Source organism: Gopherus evgoodei, chromosome 1 (genome assembly GCF_007399415.2).
Source record: "Gopherus evgoodei ecotype Sinaloan lineage chromosome 1, rGopEvg1_v1.p, whole genome shotgun sequence".
Taxonomy (NCBI): domain Eukaryota; kingdom Metazoa; phylum Chordata; order Testudines; family Testudinidae; genus Gopherus; species Gopherus evgoodei.
Genome location: NC_044322.1, coordinates 293,198,470 through 293,210,997, shown reverse-complemented (window position 1 = coordinate 293,210,997; position 12,528 = coordinate 293,198,470). Strand labels below are relative to the sequence as shown.

Sequence of the window (12,528 nt, the reverse complement as noted above, 5' to 3'; positions counted from 1 at the left end):
TACATCTGTGGGAGTCTTGCCAGAGTAGGATTGGTACCTATATGTGTTAAATTAGAAGTGCAAAAATAGTGCGAAAGGAGTGATGGTAAAACACAGCTGTGGGAATTAATAAGCTGTTTCCTTCCCCTATGAACAGAAATACAAACAGTCATAATATGACTGCAACATGCTGCCCTGATCGCTGTGTTGCCATGTTTGCTTTGTAACACTTCATCAATATGCAATATGTCACAATGCAGTGTCATCACATATTAACTCACTACAACACAAGTATGTCAACACAATGCCAGGAATGAATGGCTCCATTCAACACAATATATCCTCTCCCTCTTTCTCCATCCTCCCTTCTGGCTGCCAGAGAGAGACCCCAGCAGTTCCTTATCTTGGATTTGCGGTTTGGGATGGTGCCCAAACCTCTTATCTGTTTTCATTAGGGACCGCGAATCAGACTGGGGGAGTCAGTAAGAGCTATGTACAAACAGCTGCTAAGTATGAAGCATGTAAGCTACAAGCAAAGTATCTCTGACTTAAGACATAGGAGAGCAGGGGCTACAGGACACCATTTCAAGTGGGGGACTATGCTAGGTGGAGAGATGAGTCCTGCCCCCTGGGGCTTGTGATACAGGGGTGTGGGTAGCATCATGCTCTCATGGGTGAAAAGTCCTGATTTGGGGGTGGGAGGCTTGGACACCAATTCCATCCCAAATTCACCCCACAGTGGCTCCTGTCCCAGAGCTAGTCTGCTTCTCCACTCTGACCCATTGATTTTCCACATCGTGTAGGCAGGGCCCTCCTCCCATGATTCCCCATCCCCATCACTAAGTCTCCTGCCCCAAGCTGGGCTAAAGTGGGCCAAAAAGGTGCTGGGCCATTGTTCAGATGACTGTTCACCCCTCCAGCCCCATAGTGTATCAGGACAATATTACCAACCCTAAGAGTTCAAAAATCACGAGTCAGTACAATCAGAATTCATAATAAAAATAATGAAATTCAAAAATACATATTTTTGTTAGCTAATTTCTGGTTTTTGAACTCCCCAATCTCTGCTAGTGTGTGTGAGAGACAATTATAGGGTGAAAATTCAATTTTAAATGCCTGCAGAATGTGTGCACAAGTCCTGAGCTCCCCAAATCATCCCCAGTGGCAATCTCCCACAGCTGCCCCATCATCAGCCAGCCCAAGGAGGGCTTCCAGAGGGCTCTTCTGTCCCCGTCACTGTACTGTGGTGGAGGAGGAGGAGACAGTGCTACTGCTGAGCATGGAGTGAGGGTCAGCTCTGCTGTTCTGGATCTGCTGTTGGACACAGCCCCCTCCAAGCACACACAGGTGTCTGGTGCTCAGGTGCTAAAGGCAGTTATCTCTAGTGGTCAAAGATGGAAATTGCAAGGAGTTCTGGCAACATTGCTAAGCTGGCTGTATTTCATCACAAGAAACCCTCAAAGTCTATAAATTACAGTAGTGTCACAAAGTTGACCCCCACTGTAGGATGACTTTGTAAAACAACTTTCTCTCATCATTCAGTGTGAAAATTTTTGCTGATTGTGCATGTAAATTCATTTAATTAATTTCTAACTTATGCACAACTTTGCACAAACTTTCATCTATAAAAGCACTAGAGGTTACAATGGATATCACAAAACACTTACAAAAAAGAAAAAGATTAAATGCATTCTACTCCCAAACTTAATTATTATTGTTACATAACATTTATAATAGGATATTTGGAAACGAAGAAAATCCTTAAGAATGTGTTGCAGTAATTGTTACTTGACAAAAATAATTATTGTGAATGATCATTCACTTGAGATAATTCATTGCTTCAGTATCAGCTGGGAGATCAACACTTATGCACTACACTTTTTTGCTTTGATCATGCAATCACTTGCTAACAGCCTATATGTTGTCTCACTGAAGGACAGGCTGGATTTGCGCAGATTCATAGACCTTTCTGTATCCTTTCTCCTCATTTCCTCGCCCCTCTTCCCCATGATATAAATTGTTCTTAGCCGTTTCAAATAGTGTTCATGCTGCATAGGCTTTTTTTCTGCATAAGTGCTTAACTCTATGAGGAGGATAGTTGTAATATCCATGACTTTTGTTACTATGGGAATTCTTATACTGTGGATTGGTTGGCTAGTGTTTGTTCATTTTCTTTATCCACGTGGATACAACTGCAGCAGTGTTATATAACTCTAAGTGTTCATTAAAAAAAAAAATACATGTACTTAGAAATGAAACCTAAAGCCTGGGAGCTAGATCAGTGCAGCAGCTAAGAGACATGACATATTGATATTTCCCTTGTTGAGAGGCTATGAAAATGCTCAAAGTGTACAGAATCATTTTAGATCATTGGCTGAGTCTCTGTAATCAAATGTATTTTAACCTCTTTAATTGATCTAGACTGTTCCACAAAAAACAGTGTTTAAATTAGAACTAGACTCTAGTATTCATTGTATTTTCTATCATGGCTTTTAATAATTTATTGATCACGTGTGTGTATGATATTACGAGACAGTAATAAAACATTACACTGTGAAGCATTAGTCATTAGGTTAAATAGTCTGTCATTGACTCGGGAATCTTTCTTCAGTGTACTCTGAGGTGCACCAGGACCCAGCAGCTTGAGCTATGGAATTAGCATATTGTTTCTCGGGGAATGCCCTTGAATGTGCTTGAGTAGCTGTCTTTTGCAAGACGTGAACTGCATTGCTGAAGGAGAAAGCGGAAATTTTGTTTCTGGCACCATGTATTAATCCTGTGTGGCTGTGTCTACTTTTATATCTCAGGAAAGCTCTTCAGAAATGGCAGGATCACTATTCAGTGATTAACGAACAGCCAGTGCTGGACTAGTGTTGCAGCTGGGGAATCAGTGCTAGGTCACTTTACAGCACACTTGTGTAGAGCTCCAGAAAGGGACTATATTGGGTACCAGGTAAGAATCTAATCCTCACTTCTAATGCTCTGAAGATATTGCTGAGAAAAAGATAAGCAGAGCTAAGGCTTTTTTGTTGCTACCACATGAAAAATCCCCTCATGTACATTTTTAAGAAAGACTTTTATAATGGGTGGATTTTCTGAAATGTATTTAAGATTTAAATAGAGGCATGATTGACAAATCTCACTGAACATAAAAAGCTATCAAAGATCAACCTTGATGTGACCAGCCAAGAGAGACAGCCAGCATGACTTTTTATTAATGTCACATGCCAGGGAACATTGTGTCACTTGCTAAGATTGATGGAACAAAATGTTTCCATTTGGCATAATGCTAAGAAATGGAGAAAATTGCAATCAATCAAATGCAGCAACCTTAGTAAATCAGGAGAAAAAATAACACCAGCAACATACTGTGTAACTGTCTCCTATTAACACTCATTTATTTTATGTGCAGAAATGTAAGATTTAAGTCTTCTTTTATTTTCAGACTTTTAATCAAAACTTGTATTGTGAGAATTAAATGTGTGTGGATCTAGTGCTTGAAGGAATTATTCTGTACTTCCCTCATCATTTAAAGCTGGAAATGTTTTTGCCTGCCTATAGTGTACAGTACTTTAATTTATTATGGTAATCATGTCAGCCACAGAAAGCTAGGGAAAGATTACTCTTTGAATTAGACAACAGGCTGCAAATTGCGATGAGCGCTGGCCTATGTCCACATGTATCTTTTTGTGTGCAAGGTAAATCCAAATGCTACCCATACATGTGAGAAGTGAGGATATATAGCAGAGCGCAGACCTTGGATATTTTTCTTGTAATGGGGGGTTAATATTAAAAAAGTCGTACCGCTGTGCAGGATCATAGAGATACATATGTATGTGCAGGTAGGTACAATATCTAATGATGATGCTAAGTATAAATTACATCTTTAGCAGGAGATCTTTCAGTAATCATAGGAACATCACCATTAGTGAGTGTCACATACATGTATGCATATGCTTTCCCATAATTCCCATCAATCCTTTATGTATTATGCTCTCTATGTGTGTTATGTTGTCATAGGTAAAGTTTAATAGATGTTCCCTTCCTGTTAAAGAACATATATCACTCTTGGCATTAAGTAAATCATCGTCTACATGGGGAGTTGTTCAGGAACAGCTATTCCTGAGTAACACTCTTATTCCCAAATAAGCATGGTTTTATTCCAAATTAACGTAATCTATTTTGGAAGTGAATTAAGCTAATTCATAGTAAACTAATTTGGAATAAGAGCATCAACATAGGGAGTTAATTTGGAATAGCTATCCTGCTTCAAATTCACACCCAAATTTCATCTGAATTAACTTCAGTGTAGACAAGTCTAATCTTAAATAAAACATCATTCTTTGCCTGCAAGCTTCATCTCATTTTCATTCACTTTTTACTTTACTATAAAAATGAACGTGTTTAGCTTTCTTACCTTTATTTTTCTTCATGAAGAAAACAAACTCTCTGCCACCCTGGGTGAAAATTGCTGCTGAAAGCCATGGAGGGATCAACATAGTCAAAGAGCAAAAAAGATTATAACAAAGAGAAGCTGTTGTCATTGCTGCATATTGTAGTAGTGCTGCAGCTACAGTCATGGCATCTATAACTTTGATTTTGCTTCGGAAACCCTAAATCAGGAGAAGTAAACACCTCTTGGGTTAGCTAATCTAGATAAAAAGGGGCAAACTAGAAGCAATGAGGTCAAAAGTGAAGGGGTTATTTGAAGACTAAAGCCCCATAGAGATGATGAAACACACAGTCTCTGGAGCAAAAAGCACATTTTCGCTAAAAGAGATTATGACCCTTCCTGTGGGAGAGATTCTGCCTTGGTTACACTGGAATATATCTGGAGTGGCATATTGAATCCACTGGTGTTAACTCCTAAATTTTTCGTTGGTGAAAATGGGAGCGGCACCTGACCCTATACTAATCCTTGTTATAAAACTTTGCATGGTCATTTTTTAAGTTCCATTCAAAGGATATAAATTTTACAAAACTTCATTGATATGCAGTAGACTCTGTCAGATAACGTTAAATTAATTTGGCTAAATTCAGTTCTCATTTACCTAAGTCAAAATATGCAGCAGCTCTGTTGAAGTCAATGGAGTTACTCCAGGTTTATATTCATCCAGCTGAAAGCAGAATTTGGCCTGATAATTTTAGATGAAAAAATTTAAAACCTCATTCTGTAAAATGCATTAGTTAGTATTGACTCCACCATAATCTTATTTGGCTAAATTAAATAAAGGAAACAATCAATCAGTGTTTCATTTCCTTTTAAATATCTATGTCTATCTTAGTTAAACTAGTTTCATAAGCACTGACATTGTTTAGTTCTTTGTTAATTAAACAATGTTTCAGTCATTTGCAGTCTTTATTTTTATTAACCCCATCATGTGTGTCATTTTTCATTTGCTTAATAACTGGCAAAAGCCCTTGCTGAATTTCCTATTCCCCACCAAGTCATAATTGCCACCGCCTACACCCTCCCCCTCACACCAATCCAAGTGTTTCAAACACATTTCTACTAATTTTCATCACTAGGTTGTTCAAAAAGCCAGAAGCACTGATCCTAGTGAGTGTCACGTCCTGGCCACTCACTAGCACTGCTGTGAGGAGAATCCAAGCTGCAGCTGCTTGGGATCCCCACAGTGTTTAAAGCCCTGAAGTCCATCCGTTGTCCCAGTACCCAATATCAGAGTCACTAGGACACTCAGGGCGCAGACTTTATATCAATGTTGGAACCTCCATCCAGCTGCCTAGCCCCTTTGAACACACTGTTGACCTTCAGACTCCGTGGCACTTAACACACCGCTCTCCCAGAACTCCACCAAAAAGATCTGAAGCATCTGATTTACAGTTTAATTCTCTCAGGAATGCACAGCAGTTGTTGAGCAGTTACACACACGCGCACACACACCCCTTTATGCTGAATCATATAAAGCATGGGGGAGTTCAGATCCTGCAAAACAAACATCTCAGATGGCAATATTCCTCATTTTCTCACATCCCTTCCCTTGTGAGTCCTTGAGGAAATATCCATGTCCAGGAAGGCAATGCGTTCCTTGCTCATGCAGGCTGTTGCATGCTAATTGGTCTTTCTCCCTCATTAGTGAGGGGACCTAGCTTCTGTGACCTTACTATCTCCTTTTCCAGGCTTCCTCCTTCTGAATGCCACCTCACCTTGTTCCCCTGGGTTTCACTATGCAACTCACCTAGCTTCCTTCTTTCTGTCTTTTGGGTGACTTTCCACTGTGCTTGCCTTTTTCCCTCCCTTGGGAGGAGTTAAGCTAAAACTGGTTTTCTAAGGGTGCAGTTCACCCATTGTTCAGGTGTTTGCACTTGAATAGAGTCATTGAGTCCCACCCCATTGTTTCTCTGGTGTGTGTATGTGGAGGGGGGGAGGATAGAGGAGTTGTCAGGAGTGATAGATCCACATGCATGTAGGTATTCATGACACCGCAGTTTTTCATAATACAACTTCACAATATCAGCCAGAATTCTTAAGTGGTACAGATTTAGTGACAATGCATCACAAAGGATGTCACAAAGCAAATCTTCCTTTTTATGGGGAAAAGTGTATAATAAAAAAGACCCATTTAGATTTTATTGTTTTTCAACATTATTATTTCTATTCATTCATAGAATCATAAAATAGCAGGGTTGGAAGGGACCTCAAGAGGTCATCTAGTTCAACCCCCTGCTCAAAGCAGGACCAGTCCCCAACTAAATCATCCCAGCTAGGGCTTTGTCAAGCCTGACCTTAAAAACTTCTAAGGATGGAGATTCCACCACCTCCCTAGGTAACCCATGCTAGTGCTTCACCACCCTCCTAGTGAAAGTTTTTCCTAATATTCAACCTAAACTTCCCCCACTGCAAGTTGAGACCATTATTCCTTGTTCTGTCATCTGGTACCACTGAGAACAGTCTAGATCCATCCTCTGTGGAACCCCCTTTCAGGTAGTTGAAAGCAGCTATCAAATCCCCCCTCATTCTTCTCTTCTGCCGGCTAAACAATCCCAGTTCCCTCAGCCTCTCCTCATAAGTCATGTGCTCCAGCCCCCTAATCATTTTTGTTGCCCTCCACTGGACTCTTTCCAGTTTTCCCACATCCTTCTTGTAGTGTGGGACCCAAGAACTATGTGCTTAGCTTGTTCATATATTAGAATTTTCTTACCACTGTGGTTCTAAACTACATAGAATGGAAGGTACTCCTCAAATAAACTCTGTTCTCAGTTATGCCAGTAGCTTCAGTAAATATATTGACTTTTGTATGTTTACCTTGGTGTAGAAGACAACAGACTTTGGCCGTTTGCCTTCTAATAAAGAGGTTCCAGGCATGAGCTAATGCAGCCTTCACAAAAATCCCATATGCAGCAGACATGTTATGATGAATTCGTGACTTCAGAGAAGAGAATGAGATAACTTGTTTCCCATAGCTCAAGCAATGCAACAAGCACAAAAAACCTGTCTTTTTTACTGATGTGTCATTATGTACATTATCAATCTACAACATATCATGGGTATCAGTTATGGTATATCATCTGAAGGAATTTATGTGTTACTAAAGTGGTCAGCATCCTAAGATTTATCTTTAAATAAAAACCAATCTGTGTTGGTTTATGAACTTATTTACATATTTAATTGATGAAAATGTTGAGAATAACATGTAGCTGTGATTCAATATTCAATCCATGAAGTATGCCATAAACTACTGTAAAAAAACAAAAACCACTTATTAATGGTGAAGTGTAGAAATGGACAGAAGACTGAGTAGCAAATAGAAAAATTCACCACTGTGTTGGTGCACTGGGCTGGAGAATTAGATTCTGAAATTTCATTACAATGATGTATTAATTTTGAAAGCCAGAAGAGTGTTTTTAGATGAAGATGAAGAATAATTTGTTGGCTTGTGCAGGGTTAAATTGCATTTAGAGAGCCTGGATTTAATGTGTCTGCCAAGCAGTGACCAGACAATTTAAGTGTACTTAGGCAGTCAACAGTGAACCTCTCTACTCATGGCTGAGTTCGTTTTTGTGTTCACCATAAGTGACACAGCAGCCATGTCTCACAACATGACATTCTGTCTGCAGGCAGTGTTTTACCTGGTGTGGTAACAGGAGCCAGTAAAATTTGTGCTAAGTTTTTCCACCTGGAAGTCACTCATACATATGACAGAGATGATGGGGAAATAATTAGAAGTGGTTAATATGTAAAGTAGGCAGAGCTACTTAGGAGAAAGCAATATGGAATATGAGCAATAAGAATTTGACTCTTGTGGTTTTTATGCCCACTGTGGTAAAGCCAAAATGAGTAAAGATCTCTCTTTAGGAGACCGTATATGAAAACCTTTTGGTGCTGGTGATGGAAGAGGAGTTAAAATGAACACCCATGTTAAGGTGTAATTGGACTCTACAAATTTTAATGCTGCATCTGGAGAACAGATTAATGTAAACTGCTGCAGGTATAATTACTGAAGATAATTGCAATGCAGCATGGGGTGGGGGGGAGTGTTAAAAAATTGCCAAGCAAATAAAACCACAAGCATAAAAAAGACAAAAAGTTTGTGATAAATGGCTCATTTAGGCATATAGTGCTGTGTGGGCAAAATTGGACTGCAATCATAGCCATTTCAAAAAATGAAAACATTGAGAGAAAAGGAAATTGGACAGAAATGGCATGGAAATTACAGCCTTTGATCCGTTTTTGAAGAACCTTTTATGAGGCATCATCACGAGTGGGCAGCAAATTCTTTCCAATCTCCTCTTAAAGCACTTGTGAAAGCCTGGAGACCATGAGACAGAAATAAATGTTTAAGTACAGATTGTGATGGCATATGTCTCTGACCTTTTTTTAGCTTTTATAAACAGTATAAAATTGCACTACATATTTAAATTGTTTTCAGATTTTGATATGAAAAGGAGACCATATTTTTTATAGTACCATTGACCTACTCACCAATGTTCAGTTAATAATCAAGGGCTACTGAATGAAAAACACTGGATATTGCTGTTTGTGAGGTGTTAGAACTGCAGGTAGTATTTACAGGTTTACTGTCTGAAGGCTGATTTGAGTTGGGTTGGTTGTTTTTCTCTAGGCAAGACAAATGTGCCATCTTTATTCTTCTTAATCAAGTAAAGTTTTGAATCTTTTGGGTTATCCTGCTATCTCAAATGAATGATGATGTCCTTTCAAATATACAATAAAATAAGTAAACATAGACCATGTTTGGAGTGAGGAAGTAAATTGTTAACATGAATAAAATACTGTAATTGCCAAGGCCTGCACAGTCCAGCTCTGTATTAGCTACAATTAGATTAAGCTCTGAGGCTATAAAACAGTGATGATCAGAGGCTTGTTCAATCCAGTATTAAAATATCTGTAATTCTGCTGTAACACATTAATGTATGGATGTACTCTTTGGCGTTCTTTATTAAGTACCAGTAATTAATGGGTTCAACATACACTGAGATAGCTGACCCGTTTTGTAAAATCAGAGTAATTAGCTTTCAGGTAATTGGTCAGATTAGTTACTGTACATATAATGATTGCAGATTGTTGTCTATGAAAGGGAAAATGTTACATCCTGATTTCAAGGAGCAGGGATGCTGTCAAATAAAAGGAATAAGCACATTATTTTACGTTTCAGTAAACAACAGCTGGATTCTTCTGAGACTGCTGCTTAAATCAGATTCGGGCTGCCTGAAGCAAAATCTCTGTTTATTTTCTTATTTTATTTGACTTGACTGGGTTCTGTTTTCATTAACATTTCTATTTGACCTTTTGAATTAGAGAACCTTTCTATTCTACGAAGATGTTGCTATAAAAAAAGGTGCCAGTTTGCTTTAGATCTGTGAAATTTGGGATCCATGGTTTTTTGTAGCATTATTAATGTGAAAATGGAGGCCAGATATTTCAACCAAAACTAGAAGGGGAAACAATATAAATTCATTAAAAATGTTTTCTGGACTATAAGTGACATACAACAGAATGTCTGTCTTGTCTGGGTTTTGTTGTTGTTTTATTGCATAGATGGTGGAGATAGATTTGTAATTTACACTGTTGTTGCTTATATTTTTGTTGTTATTAATAATCTATATATTTCCCAAAGGTTGCTATTCACTTTACAAGCAAATAAAAGATGCTGTACATGCCCTGAAGTGTTTATAATCTAAAATTAAGCAAAGCACAATAAGGGGGACAACAGATAGCAGTGCCTGGGGCAAGGGAATGGGAGAACAAGAACTATGTGATGAGAGCATATTGTAGCACTTCTTAAAGATTCCGCATTTGAATGCTTACATTTTCTTCTCATTTTACATACAGCAATAGCTAACAACATTAGTAATTGTTTAGGTGGGACTAGCCTGAAGAGACTGGGGTTGATATTAGGGAAATGAGCATTTGAGAGGGGAGATAGAGGAGGTCTTTTGCAGGAGTAAAAGGAGAAGGAAGAAGAAGAGATGGACACAGTGAGGGGTAAGGATGAGGGAGAAGGAAGACAAAGGGTGCATAGATGGAGGCAGAAGGTAGATCAAAAGGATGAGATGCATGGTGGGGATGTGAGTATGAAGCTGGTGAGCAGAGGCAGTGGCTAAAGACCTGATCCAATGCCAATTGAAATCAACGGGAGTCTTCCTGTTTATTTCAACGCGTGTTGGTTCAGCTCATAAATCTGGGAGGTGGCAGGATGTTAGAAACAAGAGATACCACAGTCAAGACAGAGTTCATTCCTGAAAGTTCATCTGATGCCTGGGGCCTTTTGGGTTTGAAGCTTCCTTCCTCTACCTCCTGCTGCTGTTGGTGGCTGCTGCTGTTGGGACATCTGGAGCTGGGGGCCCTGTAAGAGGCAGCATTAGGAATAAATATTGGTTTGTGGAGGTTTTTGAATGATTATCTGCCTCCCAATGGCTCAGAAGTGAATTGGTTGGATGACCATCCAGAGAGTTGTCTGCTGTGTTGATGTAGCCGTATTGGTCCCAGGATATCAGAGAGACAAGGTGGTTGAGGAAATATCTGTTATTGAACCAACTTCTGCTGGTGAGAGAGAGAAGCTTTGGAGCTTACGCAAAGCTCTTCTTTGAGCTCTGTAAACTCACAAGCTTCTCGTTCTAACCAACAGAAGTTGGTCCAATAAAAGATATTTCCTCATCCATCCACAGGATATGTTTTAATATATCTCTTCAAAACACACTGAAGTGGTATAGAATGAATTCTGGGCTAAAATGATATTGTAAATTCTCAAGATCTCACAGGAAAAGCTAAAAGCAAAGCTTTAATTTAGAACTTAAATTATAGTATTATTTTCTACTGAGCCACTGAATGATAAAGAAACTTAAATGGTCTTTATCAATTTAGCACAAGATTTGCCAGTGAGTATGCTTTGCAAGAAATTACACTGTATGCACGGTATATCATGAAGCCCTGAGCTGGTAGTTTAATTCAGTCTTCCCTGCCTTTCTTCACTTTTTTGGCATGCACATGCTTTTTTTTTCTTTCTTTTTAACACTATTCCATCATCTAGTTGTGTGATAATATGTGGTATACATGCCAATGTTACTTAGCCAAGGAACTAAGGGCTTGGCTAAACTACAGAGTTGCAGCGCTGGTGAGGGGGTTACAGCACTGCAACTTAGGATGTGGCCACACTTGCAAAGCACAGCCAGCACTGCAACTCCCTGGTTGCAGCGCTGGCTGTACACCTGGTCGAGCCTCGGGTGTAGGGGATCCAGCGCTGGTGATCCAGCGCTGGTTAGCAAGTGTGGACACCCACCAGCGCTTTTATTGACCTCCGTGGTATAAGGAGGTATCCCAGCATACCTTAGAAGCCTCTCGGGTAATCATGCACACTCCACTGCCCTGGGCTCAGCTGACCCCTCCTTTATATGCCCCGGGAATTTTAAAAATCCCCTTCCTGTTTGCTCAGCCAGGTGTGGAGTGCAATCAATCATTCAATCAATCAGCGACCATGCCTCCACGCCCCAAATGAGCCCCAGCATGGAACAATGCGGAGCTGCAGGACCTCATCAGTGTTTGGGGTGAGGAAGCTGTGCAAGCACAGCTGCGCTCCAGAAGGAGAAATTATGATACCTATGGGCAGATATCGCAGTCCTTGCTGAGAAGGGGCCATGAACGGGACGCGTTGCAGTGCAGGGTCAAAATAAAAGAGCTGAGGAGTGCTTACTGCAAAGCCCGTGAGGGAAATCGCCGCTCAGGAGCTGCCCCCACAACCTGCTGCTTTTACAAGGAGCTGGATGCCATACTTGGGTGTGACCCCACTGCCAATCCAAGGAGCACGATGGAGAGTTCAGAGCAGGGAGAAGTGGGGGAGGGTGTAGAGGAAGCCGACAGTGAGGCTACTGGCGTGGAGGGAGACACCCCGGAGTCCCAGGAGGCATGCAGCCAGGAGCTCTTCTCAAGCCAGGAGGAGGCTAGCCAGTCGCAGCAGCAGGAAGTTGCTGGTGAGGAAAAAACTGAGGAGCGTGCTCGGGGTAAGCAGATTTTTATGTTTTGAGAGAGGAGGATTTGGGTTATGGCTGCCTGCATGCATGCCTAAACGTGGA

The 12,528-nt window shown here is 40.3% G+C and overlaps 1 protein-coding gene across 7 annotated transcripts in view; it reads left to right on the top strand.

Annotated features, from left to right (window-relative positions):
- The window catches only part of SYT1 (synaptotagmin 1), a 526,016-nt gene that overhangs the window by 280,298 nt on the left and 233,190 nt on the right, over nucleotides 1-12,528 (top strand). For 2 of the 7 annotated variants that reach the window (XM_030548650.1, XM_030548649.1), the window contains exon 1: nucleotides 2,608-2,932. The exons of the other annotated variants lie outside the window; for them this stretch is intronic. The gene's annotated coding sequence lies outside the window, so the exon portion shown is untranslated. Of the gene's footprint in view, nucleotides 1-2,607; nucleotides 2,933-12,528 lie in introns of those variants that run through there. 7 annotated transcript variants of the gene reach the window in all.